Source organism: Camelus dromedarius, chromosome 16 (genome assembly GCF_036321535.1).
Source record: "Camelus dromedarius isolate mCamDro1 chromosome 16, mCamDro1.pat, whole genome shotgun sequence".
NCBI classification, from domain to species: domain Eukaryota; kingdom Metazoa; phylum Chordata; class Mammalia; order Artiodactyla; family Camelidae; genus Camelus; species Camelus dromedarius.
This window is the reverse complement of record NC_087451.1, coordinates 27,448,052-27,460,990: the sequence shown is the minus strand read 5'-3', so window position 1 is coordinate 27,460,990 and position 12,939 is coordinate 27,448,052. Positions and strand designations below refer to the sequence as shown.

The window sequence follows — 12,939 nt, the reverse complement described above, 5'->3', positions numbered from 1 at the left end:
AGAATGAGACAGCCCCCTGCCCTGCTGATGCCCGCCTTGAACCAGTCCGGGTCCTACACAGCCCTTGTCCCATGGGTAGTCCCTTCACTTTGTGATGTTCTCACTGCCCCAGACAGGGACTCAACTGGCAAATTTTGTTACTTAAATGGGGATAATCGTTGGTGCCGGGGCCAAGGGATGGGCAAGGGATGGGCAGGGTCCTGACTCTGGATCTGAGCAGGACCAGATCTGTGATCCCAGTGCACAGCCTGAGGGGCACTGCGCTGCCTGCTGGAGTTGCCCTGAGGGTGGGGACCTGGGACAGGAGGAGCCTGGGGCCAGGCCCAAGCGCAGGCGTCTGAACGGTGCTTGGAGCAGTGGTGAAACTGGTTGGTTCAGCTTTTTCAAGAGGAGCGGGGAAGCCTGTGTCCCCAGAGGCGAGCCCTACAGCTGTGGTCCCCTCGCTGGCCTGGCCATCACAGGTTCACGCCCTCACCCCAGGGTCTTTTCCTGCTTCGGGGAAGGCTTCTGGGGGAGAGACAGGCCTTCCAGCGACAGCAACAAAGTGCTCAGAGTAGGAGGGGCTGAGAGCAGCTGCAGGGTGACCCCGGAGTGACCAGGCTGATGCGTGGGGCCCAGGTAGGTGAGGACCCCTCCCCCTCCCCCGGCCCCTCCAGCTGCACTCTGGCCTTCGAAGGCAACTTGACCTGGTGGGTGCCACTGAAAGGTCAAAAGCAGTTTCCATCAGCCGAGGGTGTTTGCTCCCCATGAAGGAAGCAGGGCCTCCCTTTCGGCTCGGGGATGGGTGCAGAAGGAGTGAGGGGGTGACACATCCTGAGGGACAGTCTGTGTGGGCTGATCTCCCCCTACCCCTCTAGCCAGTGGCAGTCTCCTGTGTAGGACAGGGTGAGAGAAAGGAGGAGAGGGCCAGGGGACCAGATGGAGTAGGGGGAGGGGGAGGGGAGGACTACAGGAAACCCAGCTTGTCCCAATGACCCTGGACTCACCTTGCCACACCCACCCTCAAGCCTGGGGTGGGGGCTCAAGAGGGGCAGCCCCTACCCAGTTCTCAGGGCCTGCGTGGCCATCCGGAGCCCCCCTGCACTGCACAGCCCACCATGTGGCACTGGAGGACAGGAAGGCTGCTTGTGTTTGTCCTGGCATCAGGGGAACCCTGGACAAATCCAGACCCTCAGTCTCACTAGCCACAATGATCAGACAGCACAGAGCAGAGCATTTCCATTGTCCCAGAAAGTTCCCTTGGGCAGGGCTGCTGGAGACCAGGGATCTCAACTGGTGGGGAGTATTTGGCAATGACTGGTTGTCACCATCAGGAGTTGACTGGCACCTCGTGGGTGTGTTGCTGGTGGATGCCTGCTTTAACAGGTGGAGGTTAGGGATGTTCCCAACATCCTACAGGGCACGGGGTGGCCCCCCAACCCCCAACAAAGAATGACCCAGCCCTAAGTATCACCAGGTCCGGTAAGGCTGTGAGCTCGGAATGTTAGAGCAGGCAGATAGCTAGATATGAGTGGAGAAAGGGGGACACAGACCACAGGGCAGGAGTGGGCAGAAAGGAGGGGCACAAGCCAAATGCAGAAAACCACACATCATGTGAGCACCAGGGGTCCCTGGGCAGAGAAAGAAAAGCAGGAACCTTTGGGCTGATAAGGGGTCACACCTTTTGGGGTGATGAGTGGCCTGGAGACCAACAAAGAAAGGTAAGAAAAGGTGAGAATTTCCAGTGTCCGAATGTAACCTTTTGCTCATTATGCCCTCATTTCAATAAAATTAGCCTTGCAGATTAAAAGCACCCATCATGTACCTACGCCATGACACTTCCAACCCAGACTAAATAAGGACAACCCCCCCCCACCCTTTGCGAAGGTGGAGTTGGGATGACAATCAGGGAATGCGACCCCAAACCCTTCCCTCCCCAATGAATATTCCACCCATTCATTTTTACACCCAGTGTAACTAACTTGTCAAAGAAACAGGACAGCTGCTCACCTGAGCCTGCCCGCTCTCCCCTTGAGAGTGTACCATCCATCCTTTAATAAATCCTCACTTTACTTTTTTTAAACACTACGTCTTGTCTCTGAATTCTTTCTGGGACGGGACAAGAACCTGGAACACCGGTTGCATCCACCGGCAATGAGGAGGCCAGGTGGATGGCAGGGTCTGCTGTGCCAGCCTTGGGGGTACTAAGGACCCCACAAATGTGAGCGTTGCCTGTCCCCCTGCCAGGCCGGGGCTGCCTGGGATCTGACAGCTGGAGCCCCAGCTTCAGAGCTGCAGGGTGCAGGGGCACAGGCCACCAGGGCTGGGTACAGCTCAGGTCTTTGGTCTCTGTTTCCAGGCCCAGCTCAGGAGCTCCCCACCCCTACCCCAGCCCCAGTGGGTCCTCAGCACCAGAGGGGCAGCAGGGCCTGAGGCAGCTTAGTCTTGCAGAGCAGGCTGGACCTCTCCCTGGAAGCAAGTCGACTCTGATCTTTGAACCCAAGCTTCTCACCCCCTTTTTGTGGTTCCCGGTTTACTTCTAAGCCTGAATCCCTGGCTCAGGTGGACCCAGAAAGAGCAGATGCTTCCTGGAGCTCACCCTGCTGTCACCCACGGCCGATGGACTCAAGAGGGCCCCAAAGTGGCCCCAAGCCCTACTCCTGGACAGGAAACAGGTCCCTGCAGCCTCTTCTGGAATCCAAGGGCAGCGCCCTTTTCCCCTCAACCCTGCTCCAGTACGAATGGGAGGCTCTCTGGTGGTAACCTCTGTGAGGGCCCAACATACTTTTTCCAGGCCCTGTCACCTCTCCTCTCTGCCCCTGGCCCAGCGCCAGAGCCCCACCACCCTCTGTCCACTGTCATCTCCAGCCAGGCAGGGTAAGGCTGTCCTCTAGTCGGGATCCAGTCCTGCTCCTGCCCCTCCCCGCCCCTCCCGGCTCCCTAGAGAGCCCTTCTGCTGGCCCTGAGGATGGCAGGGCTGTAGATGACGTCCGAGGTGCCAGGGACAGCACCTGTGCGCAGGGGGTGACGCCACGACTGGGGCATCTGGGGTTCTGGCCCGGACAAAAGGAGGTTGGGGTGACCTCCAGATTCCCCTCCCTGGTCTGTCCCTGGCCTCGGGTGTCCTGTCTCTCGTGGCTACCCCGTGTGTCCGGTGGCCAGCCGGCTGGGAGAGCTCAGACCACCTGCCTGTGGATCTCTGCTGTGTGACTCGGCAGTGAGTCACTGGGCCGAGTTTCTGCCCCAGGTGAGCAGGGCCTCCACTGGTGCCATCCAGTGAGCTGGCAGCCGCAGGCACTTCTGTACCACTCCTTTCCCCGAGGCCTCACAGGTCTGCCCGCCTCAAGTAGGTTGGGGTTCCCGTCACACACCTGGAAGGTCCTATGGACCAGTCCCTGAAAGGGAGGGGGCCTCTGACAGAAGAGGGTCCCTCCAGCAGGGCTCCTGCCAGAAGACACCATCTCAGCCAGCAGAGGATGTGTGGATGAGGGACCCAGCCCTGGCCCCAAGCCTGTTTCCTTGGGAGGCTTCTAGGAGGGGTGCCCTGGGCACTGGGGCAGGAGCTGAGGATTCTGGGGTCAAATCAAGGCTAGACGTGGAATGCTCTCAAACGGGCCTCATAACAGCTGCCTGGGGGCATGGGGCGGGGTAGGAAGCTGCTGTGCAGGTCTCACCCTGTGCAGGACGCACAGACACTGCCAAGCGTCAGCCGTCAGAGTGCCGGAAGCCATTGCAGTGACGTAGCTGTCTCGAGACTGGCTCTGCACTCACTAAGCGTAGGTTCCAGAAATGCAGTCTGATTCAGAGCAAACCCAAGGAAACAAGGAGAAAATACAAAAAGAAATGTAAAAGGGCAGAGATCAGTGGAAGAAGCGGGGTGTGGAGGGGGAACCAAAGCTGGTTCATTGCCAAGAATAATCAGATGAAAGCACCCCAGCAAGAAGGAAGGAAAAAAGCAAGATGCTGCAAATCAGATGCCCAAGAGAGAACTGCAGACACACAGACGGAAAAATCACAGAACGAGAAACCCTTATAAACCAATAAAACTGGAAACCTAAACGAAGCAGGTAAATTTCTGGAAAATCATGAAATGACAAAAAGAAAGGCAAAATAAAGCAAAGAGCAGGAATAGACTAAAAAGCGGTTTTGGAGCCCTCCCCATCCCCAGCCTGGAGCCCAGGCTGCTTTCTGAGTGAGTCCCACCCCATTTCCAGGGACCGGTTAATTCCTGTTTTGGACAAAATGTTCCAGAAAGTGGAGGAGAGTGGGATGTGCCCAGCTCGGTGCGTCTGGCTTCTAATCAGACAAACAGGAAGAGAATATAAGGGGCTTCTTTCGCTCAGAAACTTGGGTGCTAAACCTCTGAAATAAAACACTAGGTCACTGGACCCAATTATAAGTGAGACATAGACCTCACGGTCTGGATTTCTCTGGTTTAACACCAGACACATCAATGCACTTCCTCCCATACATAGAGTAAAGGAAAAAGATCTATTACCTGGACAGGTGCAGAAAAGCATCTGATGCCTGTCTTGAAGACAACAGATTCAGTCTATTCTGTTACCAGTTAAAAGAGCATTTCCTTCTGGTGATGGGGTTACACCCCCAAGCCTACAGCACCAGTGGGCGCAGCGGAGAACGTGCAGTGGCTAAGACCATGACCTGGACAGCTGCTGGGTGATGCCCTGGTTCCACAGGGTCCCAGGGGCTACACCGTGCTACACAGGCTGGCAGTCATGCTCTGCTATCAACCGAATGTGGGTTCCCGGCCCCTCCAAACCACCTTCCTATATTGAAACCCCAGCCCCCAGTGTGACGGTGTGAGGAGGGGGCCTTTGAGAAGTGATTTGGTCCTGAGGGCAGAGGGATTTGTGCTCTTCTAAGAAGTGGCCTGAGAGCTCGCTCTCACCCTGCTCTCCGCCAGCGAGGACACAACAGGAAGCCCTTCTCTGCAAGTCCGGAAGCAGCCCTCACCAGACACGTGATCTGCCTGCTGGCACCTCAATCCTGGACGTCCTGCCCCCAGACCGTGAGAAATAAATGTTGTTGAAGCCACCCGGTCTATGGTGTTCTGCTAGAGCTGCCTGAACTCAGACATGCTCCTAGGTCTTCACCCAGCTGAGTCAAAAACTTACATCCACACAAAAACTTCATACAGATGTTTTTAGCAGATCTGTTCAGAATTGCCCCCAACTAGGAGTAACCAAGATCTCCTTCAGTGGATGAACGGATAACAACCCTTCCAGGGGCGCGTCCTTGTCACGTCGTAGTGGCCACAGCGTGGTGGGCCTGCCAGGGAGGCCTGATGTCTACACTGCCTGTCTCTGGGCAGGTCTCCTGGGCCGGGCTTAACGGGGCTGGCGAGTCAGGACCATGCCGCCCGGGACTGAGCACGCCACCGACCCCGCTCCGGATTCGCGCTCCCGAGCCTCCCTCCCGAGTAGCGGAACAGTCTCCGACCCTGTGGCCTAGCCCAAGTCGCCCTTCTGGTGGATGCACCAAGGGGCCCGATGGACCAAGCAGGCGCCGGGCGGCAACGACCCTCGGGAGGCCCCTCGCGTCTCGATGGCTCTCTGGGCTCCTGGCGCCCCCTCCCGGCTCCCCAACCGAGCGCCCCCAATACTCCAACGTACACCAGCGCACCGAATATACCCGTGAGCCCCTCTGAGAGTACGGCCCTGGCTCCGCCTCAAACGCACATCCCTGGGCTCTGATTGGCCGGTTATGGTCATGTGCCCACCCATGGCCCAATCACAGACGCCGCGGTTTGTCCCGCTGACAGGCCAGGCCTGGTCACGTGCCGGGAGATGCGGTGCGGGGTCGCGGCGGGCAGGCGGGGCCCCCGTGGTCGGGAGGGCGGGTCCGTCGGGTGCGCGCTCGAGATGGGGGAAGGGAGGGACGGGGTTCCCAGCAGCTTCCTGGGGCTCGGTCCGGCTGGCCCCGCTCGCGAAGCCCAGCGTCCCAGGACCCTCGCCTGGGACGAATCCCGGGTGGACAACCTGAAGACCAGACTCCTGCCTTCAGGATTTTGTTTAATGGATAATTTCAAACGCAGCAAAGTGGAAGTAATTTTCCAGTGAACACCACCCAAATCCTGCCATTAACAGTTACATCCATCAGTCTGTCTTACTGTTAGACATATAAACGTCTTATGAACACATATCACAGTATACAAACATGGGAGGGGAATCCTTTAAAGCAAGAAGATGCTGCACATCTTGGGTAGCAGGACCCGGAGAAGCACAGGAATAGATGCAATTTCTGGAAATGCTCCAGTTTTGGTGCTGGAGGTAGATTTACAGGTGCTCCTTATACTACACCATTATAGTAAAGCCCTATTCTTATTAAATTGCAAATGTAAGCACACTGCCCCCCAAATACTTAAGCACACAGACTATTTGCGTGTAGTACTTGTTTACAGATTTTTAATGTTAAATTTACAATGAAGTACATAAATCCTAATCATACCTTTGCTGAGCTTTAGCGAAGACATGTCGCTGTGTGAGCCAAGATGCTATCCAGACAGACGCGTCCATCACCCCACAGGGTGCCCCCCGCCCTTCCCATTTCATGTCCACCCTAATGACCAGACGTACCCACTGTTCTGATGTTCTCCACTGTAGTTTTGCCTGTTGTAGGCGTCATGTAAATGAATCACAGAGTACACACTCTTCTGTAAAGCTTCTTCAGTTATTATGCTTCTGAGACTCATCTGTGTTGTTTCGTGCACCAGTAGTTTGTCATTTTGATCTCGCTAAGTAGCACCCCACTAGACACATCGGTGTTCATCCGCCCTATTGACAAACTTGGGCTGACTCCAGTTTTTGGCTATCGTGAATAAAACTGCTGTGAACATGCTTTTTGAAGTCGTTGCGTGGACATATGTATTTATTTCTCTGGGCAGACATCCAGGACTGGGACAAAGGGTAGCACCGTTTAGCTTCACCAAAAGCTGACAGATCTTCCACTGGGGCTTTCAGTTTGCATGCAACCAACAGCCTATGAGGGTTACAATTTCTCTTCATCCTCATCAGCACTTAAAAAAAATTGTTGCCATTCTAACAGACGTGAAGTGGTATCTCACTGTGGTTTTAATCTGCACTGTCGTGAGGATGAACGACACTAAGCACTTTTTTTTTTTTCTTTTTTGAGAACAAATCTTTTGTCAATTTTAAAAAATTGGTTGTTTTAACTTAAAAAAAATTTTGCTAACAGTGGTATTTTATTAGAAATGTACTGTCACAGGTAACTTCCACAAGGGCATGTAAACTGAACTATTACATGGAACAGGAATTTTCAAATACCCCTCCCTGCGTTTAAACCCTTGATTAAGATAGCAAAAGTGTAGTTGGTCTAATTAATGGGAACACGTAAACCTCTGTGTTGCAAATCATGTTGCCAAAGATGACTTTCACACTTCTGGTAATTCTGGGCAGGCACCCCTCACTCTGCCAGCTTCAGTCATGTTGCAGGGACAATATCTGATAACTGAATAGTAATGAGGTTAGTGTACATTTTATGTAACTTTCTCTCATGTAGGCAATTAAAATGTTACATCTGAAAAAGCACATATTCCAATTTCTGCCCAAGATGTAATACACTAGCTTAATCTGGATGCTTCTGTTTTATGTCCTTCAGTTAATGACAGCTCCCAATGTACTCTCTTGGGTGGGGTGGCTTTCCTCATTGAGGTGCACTGGTGACAAACACCAAGCCATGGACTTGATTCTTTAAAAGACAGTTGTATTCATGTCCTTGCTTTGGCTGGCCCTTATCCAAACGTGGTCAAAAAAGCAAAAGTGAACTAGGACGGAGTTTTCCAAGTGGGTTGTTTGACTTTTTATTTTGAAGCAGTGGTATCTCTTTGTTTAGTCTGGAGACCAGTCCTTGTCAGGTATTAGTTTTGCAAATATTTTCTCCCATAATGTGGCTTGCTGATTGGCTGTCTTAACTGTGTCTTTTCATGAACAGACATTTCACATCGCAGTGAGTTCTGAATTCTCTATTCTTTTCTGGTTTTTGGTTTCTGAGACCTCTGAAGCCTCTGTCACTAAGTCAAGAAGATATTTTCCTTTGTTTTTCTCTAAACTTTACAATTCTAGCTTTCACATTTAAATCTACCGTGTGTCACAAGTTAAGTTCTGTGCATGATGTGACATTAGGGTTCATTTTTTCCATGTGGATGTCTGGTTATTGCAGCATCATTTGCTGAAAAGACTTCCCTTTTTTTGTTGGCTTGCTCCGGCACCTTTGTAAAAGGTCAGACAGTATGTCACTGTCTGTCTGCCTGTCGTTAACACTTGCCTCTTGGAGAAGGCAGTGTTGGAGCAGATCCTCCGTGGGAGTTTGGCAGAGGGCCCTACAAGGAGCCCCTTCATCCAAGGACTGTCTCCTGGGCTCTGGCCCACCGAAGGTCTGTGCCGGGGCTGGCGGTGCCTGAGTCTCTGCATTCAGACGAAGACTCAGAGGGCCTCCATGCGGGGGTCTCCTCCCAGGCGAACGGACATACCCAGGCAGGAGGGTGGGCCTGGTCCTCAGCCGGGCCCTGGCCCTCCCAAGACCCTCAGTGGTCCCCGGGGTTGGAGGCGACAGCCTCTCGGCTCATCTGGCTCCCCGCGGGTGGGTGGCTCTGAGCCGGCCCCTCCCCTTCCCGCTGCCCCGCGGCGCGCGCACGCACCCGGCTGCAGTCCGCAGGGGGCGGGGGGCGGTCCCGCTTCCTCCCTGCGTTGCCGGTCGCCGTCGGGGGCGCAGGTCCAACGTCACTTTCGGGTGCCCCTTTAGCATTCCAGGTGCCGCTCTCTCAAACACAAAGGGAACATAAGGTTACTTTTGTTTCTAAACTAAAACAAAAACAAAGCGCGTCCTGGCTCGCACATACTGCGTGGCCCACGGGCCCCGCCTAATTTTTGCTGTTATCTTGAGACATTTTGCTACTTCGTCGTCCTAGGAATGACTTCGTCTTTCCTCATCAACTACTCCCAGCGATGCCCGCAATGACTGAAAGAGGAAGAGAACGGAAGGATGACGGCGAAGAGTGACAGCCGGAAGGCTGGCGCAACAGTGACATGGGCGGGGCTTCGGGGTGTTCCCACGCGGCCGCCGGGGGCGTCCCCTCTCAGCAGACGCGGCTCTGTCGCTGCTGTTTGCTCTACCTGACACGGTGGAGGCTCAGGAATTTCCCATTTACCACCCAAAAAAGGCAAAAGGAAAAACTGACAGGCGAAGCAAGCCATCGGAGGATGAAAAGGGGGCAGAGCCACCCTGGCCGCTCTGCCGCCCCCCCGCCCCCGCCCCGGAAATGGTCATCAGGTGACCAGATCCCAGTATTTTGCCACCAGCACCTGGACCAACTCGCATGACCAAAAGGCCCCAGGGCAGTATTCTTTCATCTTTAGTGATGTCTGTGCTTTAAAACCACTTGATAAAAGTAGAAAGAGGCTTTCTGTGCTTAAATTCTTATTAAAATTTCTAATAAAGCATTTTGCTATCCTTTTATTTTTATGTTTGTTGATTGTTTGTAATCTGAATTAAAACACAAGAAATAAAAAGGGGACCATTGTCTGTTTCCTAGCACACTGGGGTGAGGACTGCCCTCAGTACCTGGGGCGGGCAGGGGGCAGGTGGCCTGGACCTGCAGGTCCCTTCCCTCTGAGACCATGGGGGTGGGAGCAGAGGGGAAGGATGGGGAGGAGGCGTTGGCCTGAAAAAGCTGGTAGGGGTGAGGTTGGAGGGAGAGTCCAGGCCTGGGTGGTGCCACGGGAGGGGGATCAGGTGCACCTCTGTGAAAGGTATATGTGGGGGAGGGCACACCGTGGGTGTTTTTGTTGGGGCTAGACTAGGGGACTGGTGGGCTTACCTGGGCCCAAGACCCCTCCAGGAGCTTGTGTGTGTGCTGGGGTGTGGGTCTCCCGCCTCCACAAAGGCTTCTTTTCTCACATGTCCAACATGTGCTGACTCATTCCAGGAATCTTTTCACAAGCAGGTTCCCATTCAACACCTGACTCAGCAGATCGTCGTCAGGAAGCCAGGCCAGCCTCCACCGGGAAGTCTGGCTGGGGGTGGTGACACGAGCTATGCAAACACACAGCCCCTCTGACAGCAAACCTCGCGGAGTCTGTGGAAACACAGAGCCACAGCAAGCCTCAGGGGCCACCTGTCTCCAGCACCCTGCTCCCCCACTGTGCCCCAAGCCTCCCCACCGCAGGGCCACCCCAGGGCTGGCTGGAGTTCCAGCCAGAGCAGCATCCCCCAGGAGCCCCGTCAAGGCCTGGGCCAGGGGCTTCTCTGAGCGACTCTGTCCAGCACACGCACAGCTGTGATCCCCAGGCCTTTGTCCAGGGCAGGGATGGGGGAGCAGTCGGCAGACTGGTCTGGGGGCAGGAGTGACGGGTGTGGAGGGACGACTACCTCTGAGGCCACGTGAGCGTATCAGAGGCTCCCAGTACCTCAAAGATCAGCACTTGGACGCCAGTCAAAGTGGTAAAAACAGCTTTGATTCTGGAGCTCTGCCCGTCGGGAAGGAACTGAGCTCCATGCCAGATCTGGGCAGAGGTGCTGTGGTGCTTCAAAGGGAGAACGAGGGCGTCGGGAGGGGCATAGTGACTCAGTGGAGTCAGGAAAGTGGAAAATCACAGAAGGGGGAAGGGGCTTGGTCTATGTGAAGCCCACCTGGGCTTGCTAACCTACCCCTACTGGAGCGAGGTTCCTGCTCTCCCATGGAGGTGGGGGGTCAGAGCCCCCCTCGATGGCCAGACAAGGAGGAGCAGGGTCTGGAGCCCTGGAGGGAGGTCTCTGCGAAGGGCCAACAAACCATCCATTCTGCAGAACGCTGGCTGCAGCCACCTCAGGGAAGGTCTTCACTTCCCTCATGCAGCGCGATGGGCCTGGAGGTCTGGGTGTTGGCACTGAAAGAGAGAGGCTTCCCCAAGCTGTAAGATCTTTGGCACTGGGACAGGCCTCAAAGCCCAGGATGTCACAACTCCACTTTTCATGCCCGGAAACTCCTAAGTTTCCAGGGCCAGGAAGCCCAAGTGTTCTCAGACCCCGCCAACTCCAGGGACATTAAAATCTCCAGCCACCATCCTAGGAACCAAGCTCTGGGTGATGGGAGATGTGCCTGGAGGGGCTGCGGGGTGGTTCAGAGGAGCTGGCGCCCCAGGAGGCTGTCAGAGGTTTAGAGGAAAGGCAGGGCTTGTTTCGGGGATTCAGGACAGGAGGCCATAGGGCGGGCAGGCTGGAGGGCAGGTGGGGGTCAAGGGCGAGCAGCAGCTGGATCCCCCAAGGGCAGCCTCCAGCCTGGGTGGGGGGTTGCCCTGAGGGGAACGCAGACACCCCGCATCCGGGAGCCACACACACCTGGCTGGTTCTTCCCTCCAGGCCCGTCTTGGGCCACTACACGCTGATTTCTGTGAAAGGAACAAACAGTGATGCCTGTGTCTTCGCCCCACAGCCCCGAACCTCAAAATTGGCTGTCGTTGAACCATCCACACTGCCACCTGCTGGCCTGCATCAACACGCCTGTCCCGAGAGCATCCGCGCAGCGTTCCTGGTGGTTTGGGAACTCTGACACTTAGCCCGCAAGGCTGGGGTCATCAGGACCAGCAGGGCTCACACCCCGGAGTCAGGGATTTGGGGGGCTGGAGGGGACACAGGGCAAGGAGCCAATGTTCCTCATGGAGAGAGCACTCCTGAGACGGAGAAGGAAGAGAGGCAGAGAAGGTGGGTCTCAAACAAGGTGACAGCAGCCGTAGACACACGTGAAGACACTCGCCCACAGCCACAGGAAGGCAGAGGGCAGGTGCCAAGTGTGGCTCTCACCTGTGACCTAGCAAAGCCTCCGAAATCTGAGTACAGCACGGCAGCGCTGCGGGGAAGCAGACCCCTCACGCACGACATCTGCTTTACAGAGACGAACCCACAGCTGCCTCAGCCAAGACCCATGGCCGTGAAGAGAACTGGCTCCCTGCCCTCTGTCCCCTCTGGCTCCCTAAACCACTGACTCTGGGCCCCCAAACCATCAGGAGAGTCGTGGGGATGCTCATTTCTCAGGGACAGGGTGACAGCCTGGTGAGGCCCTCTCGCTGGTCCTGACCTACGCCCAGCCCACTGGAGGAGTCATCCCAAGGCTGAGGGGGCTCCTGCCGCCTCTGGGCCTCAGGCTCCCCAGTTGTCAGCAAGCGGCTGGACTCCATGAACTTGGCGTTCCCTTCCCGTCCTGGTGTGTCAAGCCGGGAATGCTACCCGGGCCGGCTCCCTGCTCTGCCCCGTCCTGCCACCAGAGGGCAGGCGGCCCCATGCTCCGCAGTGCTCAGAGGGTGGCGTGGACCAGATGGGTTTGGGCGCCACGGTGCCCACAGGGGCTGGGGATCCCTGCTCAGGACCCATTCAGCCACCGTGCTGTGCCAGGCTGGGCACTGGGACACCACCTGGAGGCAGCTCATCACCTGTGTCCCAGTGAAGGGCCAGCCTTGAGGATTCCCACAGGAAGAGAGGAGAGTGGTGGCAGGTGCGCAGGGGGCTGGCGATAGTGTGTGTGTGTGTGTGTGCGTGTGTGTGGGGTTGTGCAGGGTGTGCCGTGGACACAGCTGCTCCTCTAGGCCCCTTCCATTGTTCCAACCCTTCTTCTGGTTCCAGAGGAAGTGGATGGAGAAGCTTCAGTTTCCACTAAACCCACAAGAGGTTCTTGGGGCAGTGCAAGGGTAATTGGCTGGGATGACGGGGAGGAAGGGCCAGGACCTGTGGGCCCAGCTGCTCCACCAGCCGCGGGTGAACTGAATGGATTGGGTAAGGCCATCGGGGCTCTACCCGGACACCAGGGAGCACAGATGGTGGTGTCCCAGGGGCAGATCTGAGCTCAGAGCAGACTCTCTGGGCAAAGAAGGAGGCAGTGACCCAGGCCTTCCTGTCTGGGCACTGCGGGCATCAGAGGACCAGAAGAGAAATCGACAAGTGGGGAGGAGC

The 12,939-nt window shown here is 55.8% G+C and overlaps 2 long non-coding RNA genes across 2 annotated transcripts; one reads left to right on the top strand and one right to left on the bottom strand.

Annotated features, from left to right (window-relative positions):
* Positions 1 to 6,376: 6,376 nt before the first annotated feature.
* On the bottom strand, positions 6,377 to 10,908 carry LOC135323228 (uncharacterized). Its single transcript, XR_010384500.1, has 3 exons — positions 10,666 to 10,908; positions 9,836 to 10,093; positions 6,377 to 8,778 (listed from the first exon to the last, which is right to left on the bottom strand). It is a non-coding gene; the product is annotated as an uncharacterized LOC135323228 (long non-coding RNA).
* On the top strand, positions 8,253 to 9,474 carry LOC135323227 (uncharacterized). The gene is made up of 2 exons (XR_010384499.1): positions 8,253 to 8,392; positions 8,927 to 9,474. It is a non-coding gene; the product is annotated as an uncharacterized LOC135323227 (long non-coding RNA).
* Positions 10,909 to 12,939: the final 2,031 nt, after the last annotated feature.